Here is an 8,410-nt window from a genome sequence, read left to right on the forward strand (position 1 = left end):
CCCACGGGCCGAAAATCCGATCGTCCATCGGCCAGCGAAATATCGGGAAATTATGTCACGGTTCCATCCATCAAAATTAACCATTCGTGCACGATGACCGGCAATCGCAACTACCGGGCGTTACAGAAAATTCGAGGGAACTCTGTTCCACTTTTCACCGGGTGGTCGTTTAGCATGGGGAAAAATGGGCCGAAACGTCGACGAATGATTGACTAATAACGGCCGCAGGAGAAATTACAGCTACGTTAGTGTCGTCCGGGAAATTTATTCATTTTTCCTCTTTTTCCATTCTTTCTGCTCTCATCTTCCTTCTCTCTCCCTTTTTTTCGACCATCGATCCAGAGGTTGAAGTTGGTCGTTCATTTTCCTTCCATGCGAATGCTCCGCTACAAAAAAGCATCGCCATTAGAGTGGATACTATCGAAGACGAGCTTTTAAGAGGCGCCCGTTGTACTCGAATAAAGGTCGGCGGGATATTAGGAAAGGCTAGCCTTTCAGAGTTTCCTTTATCGTCGCGTTTTATCCTACGCCGCAGTGGTATAAATCAATAATTGAGAGTCTCAAAGGGAGAAACCCGTGGACGATTCTAGAATCCTTCCGGGTTATTAGATTCCTCCTGTACGCCGCAGGAGGCTCGTAGCTAAGACACCGTAATTTCTTCGTTCCACGTGGTTAAGCCTTTCCGTGGGCTGCCACGCTACCTGGGCACGAGTTTATCACGAAATTTCTCGATATATATTCCCGCGGCGAAGTTATGAAAGCGTATACGGCCAACTCGCGAAGACTCTTGAACTTTCATCGCCTCTTTAGCCCGTGAGGACATTAGAGTTCCGGAATTTATGGAACGAGGAACGGGCACGTTGCGAGTCCTTGCGAGACATGTCAAAATAGCCGAGACCTAACTTCCAGCGAAAAAATAAATTAGAGGTCTTACTTCGGTTGAACTTGGCTCTCGGATGAAACACAACGTGGACTGAATTCGAATCAAGTCCTGGAAAAAAGGTACACTGGGAGGTTAGGTTAGGTGTATCTGAGACTGGATATGGAGCAGAGCTGTATAGGATCTGGAGGTTGAGTAAGCATAGGTGCAACTTGACTTTAGATGGAACTTATATTGGATAATATGCAAACCTAATCCAAATTTCTGAAAATTCTGATGTTACCAAGTAAGATTCGAAAAGATTTAGAATTATCTAAGATTAGGTATGGATCAGAGTTGTATATGATCTAGAGATTGAGTAACCATGGATACAGCTTGACTTTAGATGAAACTTATGTTGGATAACCTAATCCAAATTTGTGAAAATTCTAATGTTGCAAAGGAAAATTCGAGAAGACTTAGATTTATCCGAGATTAGGTATGGATCAGAGTTGTATATCATCTAGGGGTTGACAGACAATGAGTGTAGCTTAACTTCAGATGGAGCTTATCCTCGAAAACATCTAAATCTAATCCAAATATTTGAAAATTCTGACACTGCAAAGGAAGATTCGAGAAGACTTAGATTTATCCGAGATTAAGCATGGATCAGAGTTGTATACGATCTAGAGGTTAACTAGCAATGGGTGCAACTTGACATCAGATGAAGATTATCTGGACAATACTTGAACCTAATCCAAATTTACATTTAATTGAAGTATGACTTGCCTAAAATCTAAGCCAAATTCTGACGTTGCATTGAATTAAACTCGAATTTAATTTAACAATCGAAGATTCGATTTAAGTTGAGACGAAGTATAACCTTAATAAAATTCAGGCTTGATAGATCTAATTCATAGATCAGACTTGTATCTGAGATAGAAGATTAGATATTGATCGAAACTAAAACTAATGATAAGACTGAGAGAAAACTATATGAGATGTCTATCTCAATTTAGATCTATCTGAGACTAGATTTGGACTCAAACTGAATGTTATTTAATAGTTGAAAAAGGAATAAGTAACATGCTCAATTTAACTTCAAATAATTTTAACAAGAGTTAGGCTTAATTCAAACTCAACATTAGGGTCAGACTTACATTTAATTAAAACTTGGATCAAGTTCAGTTCAAGTCCTAAGATTGAAAAGATATGAGAGAACTAGGTGACCTAGAACTACCTAAGCTTAAATTTGAATAGAAATAGAATTTCATCAAACAGTTAAAACCATAATAAGTATCAAACCCAACTTAACCCCAGATGACAACCTGAACTAACACTAGACCAAACCCAGACCAAATTCAAGTTTATCTCTAAAATCAGATATACTTTACTAAATATATATGTATATATCATCTGGGATTAAGTTGGACTTGATACTTATTAATATATATTAAACAGTTAAAACCATAATAAGTAGCAAGCCCAACTTAATCCCAGATGACAACCTGAACTAGAAGATTAGACCTAACCTAGATCAAATTCAATTTTATCTCTAAAATCAGATGTACTTTACTATATATATATATCATCTGGGATTAAGTTGGACTTGATACTTATAATATATAATAATAAATAATAATATATAATAATATATATATATAATAAATATAATTTATTAATAATCATTTAACAATAACAAAGCACATTATATTTCATTAAGTGCCTTTATTCTTTTGAGCTACTGTACATACTAACTGAGATCCAATTTGTTCCAAATCCAGACTCAATTCAGACCTGATTTACACTGCAAAAAAATGATATACATCTTCACTTTTGTACATATTCCCCAAAACTGTGTTTACCGAAGGCACAAGCCCTATCGCGAGCAAACCTAATCCAACATGCGCGTGAAAAGTCGCTCAACCCTCCAGGGTGTTTCGCTATCATAGAGGAGCCTGATCTCCGGCGGTTTCTCGCGATGCCAGCGACTAACTGGGACGTGAAATGCGCGTAAGCGGAATGCCTAGGCCCAAGTAATTAGCGTAGGAGGTAATTTATCAGGGAACGCTGGTGGAAGCAAAGGAGGATGTCATTACTCATGCGCGCCCACCGTAATCTTAATAACGGTTTCGCCAGCCGGTTGAAACAGCATCCTTTAACTCGCGCTCGCTTTCTTCCTCTCTCCTTCCCTGCAACTTTCATCCCCTCTATTCAATCCCTAACACCATCTCTCGCTTCCAAGAATCACGCGGTTACGAAGTTAATCGGTGGCCCTATGGTCCTCGAAGGGCTCAGGCAGCATCTTGATTAGGGGAGCGAGGCTACAAAGAACATTCGTCTCCTTTGGCTCCTTCTCGGCTGCTCTTCACTCCGAATTTCCCTTTTCCGCGAAAGTTTGTCAGGGCAATAAAACGAGGAACTTGCTCTGCTCCTTTCCAGTTCATTCCCGAAACCGATGGACAGGATGGGGAAAAAAGAAACGAAAGGTGACCCCGAAAGGGGACGCGAGGAGAGAAGTCGCGAGTTTCCCTTCGGGCCGGGACGAAACAAGTTCAAAGCCGATAAGTGGGTCAGAAACGGGTTAACGTTGAGACGCCTAGAAAAAGAAACGAGCAGAAATGCACGTCGCTGCTGAACGCGTGTATCTATATCTGACAGAGCTCCGCTTCCAAGTCGAAACACATTTCGTCCATCAGCGTACGCTGATTTCTTCACTTTGGGCATGTCACGTGACGGAAATTTCAAACTTCCTTATCGACAGGGACCTAACCTATACCGCCTCGGCAGCTGTGCCGTAGAAAATGCCGGGGGCGTGGGTCGGACGAAAATCCGCTTGAACTCTTCCATCGATTCTAACCAATTAAGGGTATATCGGGATATCGAATTGTCTGATTATCGAGCCGACGACGCGGTTTCCGCGCTTTGGAAAAATAATCACGGCGGGAAATAAACCGGCCGACTGGTGGAGCGATGAATCGCGCGAGCGATTAGCCGAAGAAATTAATGGAAAGCTGGGGCTTTCCAAAGCCTCCTTTCACCACGTGCCCCTTTCGATTCTACTGGGGATCCTTTCACGCCGCGGTTTTTCCTCGCTAAACTTCATTATCGACTGAGCCGGATCGCGTACCACGATTTCTCGCGGGGCCATTCATTGGCTGCGTTGGAAACGCGGTTGAAAGGAGTGAATCCGGCTATCCAAAGGTTCAATGGCTATTGACAGTGTGCCGTGGAATCGTTTCGTGAAAAGGAACCCAGCGGAAAAGGCGCTTGCCTCGCGTGGACACCGAGGGGCACGGTTGGCCGCAGTGAAACTAGCCATTCAGACCGATGCTCCTCGACGAAAACAGGCTTAATTTCTCAGCAAATGGGCCTTATCACACTCGACAGTGATTTTTCCTGGCTTCCGTGTGAAATAGTTAAAAAAGCGCAGTATTCAAGTGGAACGAATCGGTAATTGGTCAGACGGTCGAGAGCCCGGTTAACGAGCAAGTAGTACAAATCAACGATAAGTGAACCACGATCGAAAATCTCCAATTTTCCTGCAAATATCGACTGTTCTACGTTCTCTTGGGCCTGTAGTGTCTCGATTCAGCGTGAACGAGTTTTTCAAACGCACAAAGAACGACGGGAAGTATTCAACGCGTGCAAAGTACATGTGTACCTCGTATAGCAGGAAAACCGTAAAGGATTGCGACACGATTTCAACTGACAGTCAGTGTACAATGGAACACGACCAAATTAATTAACAGATGTCGTTCGACAGGCGTTTATTAAAGCAACATAACGAAATTCCTGCGTCCATCGGGCTCCGTTGGGCATTATCGATCGCCATATCATTATGCTCGCCCCTGGGCTTCCCTTTGGCCGATCTTCATCTCTCGTCCCCCCATCCCGCTGTTGCCTTTGTAATTTTAAGGATCGTTAAAATTAACGACGTTTACCGAACAAGAACGAGTGTCATAATGACAGTGGCGTATTCGCAGCTTCCTTCGCTCGGTCAGAACACCTTCGCTCTTTCACGCTCTACATTGGGTCAGGAGACTCTAAACACTGGTCGAAAATGAATTCTCGCATAAATTGAAAATGTCATGGTGTTCTAGATACTTTAAAGTATCTATTATACAATTTTTATGTAGTTTAATGAGTGACGTTTTCCGAGGACTTGCTAGAAAGTCCACAAAGTCGGAATCTATCTAATGGCGAGGGTGAGAATGATGGTCGCTATAATACTATTATATATAAAATCTAAATATTTAGATAATATTTAAGATTTAAGAATTTCTATCAGATTTAGAATTGGCAACACAAAGAACGGGGTATAACCAACAAATGCCTCATTCCCTGAATTAATTTTCCATTTTAATCGGCCTTGTTGGATTTGATGACTCGAATTTTTTTAAGTTTTCATCCCAGATTCGGAATCACTGACCCAAGAAACGAGACGTATTCAACATTTACAAAAATCCTCGTATTTTTGGAATTTTCGTCAGTTTTGGTGGGTTCCTGGCGAATTCCAGCGAATTTGCCCCGCTTTCTCCTTTCAGAAATATTATCCCACGTTACCTCCACGTGACAATTTTTCTGGCGAGTTTCGAAAGGCTCGCCGTGGATCGCTGTGACAAATATCCGAGGGGCTTGCGCGGTGACGAACAAATCGCCCACGGCAAATGGAACGATGTCTCCTTGTCGACTGTTCAGGAACCGCTGTATCGACGTCTATCTCCGCGAAAAATGCCGCTTTCGACTTCAACGCATTCTATGAAGTTCCGTAGATTCGCAGCTTTCTCCCGGCTGTGCGGGGCCAACGGTGATCCAAGTTTTTCGGCAACTTCGCGACACTGTCATTCGGCAATGCCCTGAGTACTTCGAACGCTGCCGATCGAGACCGGGTCCTGGATCGCGACTAACTCGAACCTAAGCAAAGAAGTTTCTCGCGGAATGAACAGTGATCCGAGCTTTTCGATAAGTTCTTGACAACACCATTCGGTAACGTATTGAGAACTTCTTTGCGGTCCTGCGGATTGAAAACCTAACCGAGAAACAGCTCCCGAAGTGACTCAAACCTGGCTCAAACTTCGTTCTCAGCGAGAGAAACGAACAATGGGCCGAATTTTTCGTCGGTTGCAATGTGCCGTGGTAACCCGATTTTCTTTTCTTTGGAATAAACAGCGGTTTAAGGGCGGAGAACTTTATGACGTGAGCTCTATCATAACCATTCTTTAAAAATTCGTAGAAAATGTTTGGAAGAAGGTAGCCCTGTCAATTTTTTACAGACTTTGCTTCTAACTTTGAGCTACTTATAGAAAAATTGAGGTGCGAAATATCACAATGGAAATGTTCGGAAAAAAATCTTGAATTAATCATATGCAAAATGGAACGGGTTTTAATGATGGACAGGATACAGAGCGGAGAAAAAATCTGTAAAGGATGAAAAAATATGGAGAGTAAATGTAAATAATGTGGCTATCGTACTGACCATAGTTAATAAATTTAGAGCTTCGAATAAGTTGAAAGATAAATCACGAAGTTGACGATGATAGAATAAGAGAAATTATTCGTAAGTAACAATTTTTTTGAAAAATTTTCATAACTTTTAGGTTTCCAATCGGTGGTTAGTATCAGAGCCATGTGTTTTGGGCACGTGTTCAAAAAATTTCACAGTGATTGGAACCTAGGTTCTTTAGTTATACTGCTCGTTATGGTTAGAAGCGGTGTTCTGAGAAAAGTGAGGTTAGGTTCACAAAAATGTTTGCTTGAGTCAGAGTCAATTCCGCTATAGTGACGCGAGTTTTTCGAATTTGGACTTCGGGTTTTTTGCACTCAACGCAGCAAAGTACGAAGAATTTTTTAAGATAATAAAAGAAATCAATTTTTTGAAGGATATGTACCAATTGGCCGCCTTAAATTGGAATTGAAAATTTCTGCGCCGAGATTCTGTAACAATGTGTAAGGGAACTCCTTTGTAATTCTGAGACGTTGTTCTTGGCTTATAATATACAATATACAATATATCTTCACCACCAGGGGAACTGAATCTACCATCATACAAAATTTGAACCAAATCGATGACTCAAAGGCCTTGCAGTCTCCTTGTTAGATCTAATCCGAACCTGTGATAGATCATCCCTCGAGAGACGAATAATCAGAATTTATGTGAGTCTTACAGGATTTTATATGAGCGATTAGTTTAACGAGGAAAGGGAAAAATAACTGGAAGCTATAGTACCTTACCTCTTAATAACTGAAATGAAAATTTGAAAATCAGGAAATTTTATATTGGTCACAGAAATGATGTCAAAATTCGACATAAATGGTTTCGAAGCTTTTTTCGTATACTTTGTTTACGTCTGAATTTTCTGAGTGTAGGTAGTATAACGGAAACAGGAAAAAATCGTCTCCCAATTTTGTTAATTAGTATTAAACATTTTTGTATTTATACTCATAAAAATGTATGAATGTATGTACCCATAGAAATACATATATGTTCTTATTTATTATATATTTTTATTACACATTCCTATGTATATGGTATATACATTATATTATATATTTTGTGTACACACATATATGGAAGTATTCGAACGATTACGAGTCCTGTTTCTAACGAATTATACATATATTTGTGTGTGTGTGTGTGTGTGTGTGTGTATTAATTTAAAATAATGATATGCATAGTAAGAGGAAACTTCGAGGTTGCAACAGTAAAATTAGAAAATAATTCAGCGCTATGTGTAGCAGATATAATACGTTAATAATAAACGTACACTATTGATTAGCCACTAAAAATATTCGAAAGCAACAGTATTATAATATTAGTTGAAAGTGCCATTCATTAAAAAATAATAAGTGTCGGTATTATGTTGGTGCATTGTTTGTCGCTTATAATAGTCTTAAGAGAAACTTCTGTTTAACTCACTAGCGCCACCATGACCCGTAACTCCAATATACTGCAAATACCTCATATATCGTTGAATTGTCTTTTAATTTTATTGGTACAATCTAAGGATTTCTTCCTTATTACACGTATCATATCATTTTAAACATTTCAATTATTAAACGTAACAAATGTAAGAGTTTCTATACTTTCGTGTATGAGTGTACATAATAGCGAACAAAGTAATTTATTTCTAATTTTTCTGTCTAATCTAGAGAAATTTTCAATACGATATTTTTAACTTGCAATGATTTTTATGGTATTTTTATAACCAATATCAAATTTTCCTTCATTTCAGTTAATTAGAAGATGAAGTACTATAGCTTCCAATAGCTAATTTTTAACCTTGAATTGGTAACGTATCTCATTCTTATAATATATATAATGTAATATAGTATTTATTATTTATCATGAATTATTATTATATACCATTATTAAATTATTATTGTCTTATTATGTTATTATTATATTATAATTTGATGTTATATCACCAATTGGACGTTGAACCTAATTGCATATCCAAGTGACCTTTTTTCCTAGGTGTTTGCAATCTTGTACGAATTTGGGTAATAAGAATCTAGGGTTGTAAAATTAAAAGATAATGGTTGATCAGG

General features: G+C 39.3%; 1 protein-coding gene across 1 annotated transcript in view; it reads left to right on the forward strand.

Moving 5' to 3' along the window:
• Nucleotides 1–8,410, forward strand: part of AChE-2 (acetylcholinesterase 2) — a 224,186-nt gene that overhangs the window by 188,438 nt on the left and 27,338 nt on the right. The gene's annotated exons all lie outside the window — the stretch shown is intronic.

The sequence above is a fragment of the Eufriesea mexicana genome, unplaced genomic scaffold, assembly GCF_001483705.2.
Source record: "Eufriesea mexicana isolate 0111107269 unplaced genomic scaffold, ASM148370v2 scaffold1369, whole genome shotgun sequence".
Classification (NCBI taxonomy): Eukaryota; Metazoa; Arthropoda; class Insecta; order Hymenoptera; family Apidae; genus Eufriesea; species Eufriesea mexicana.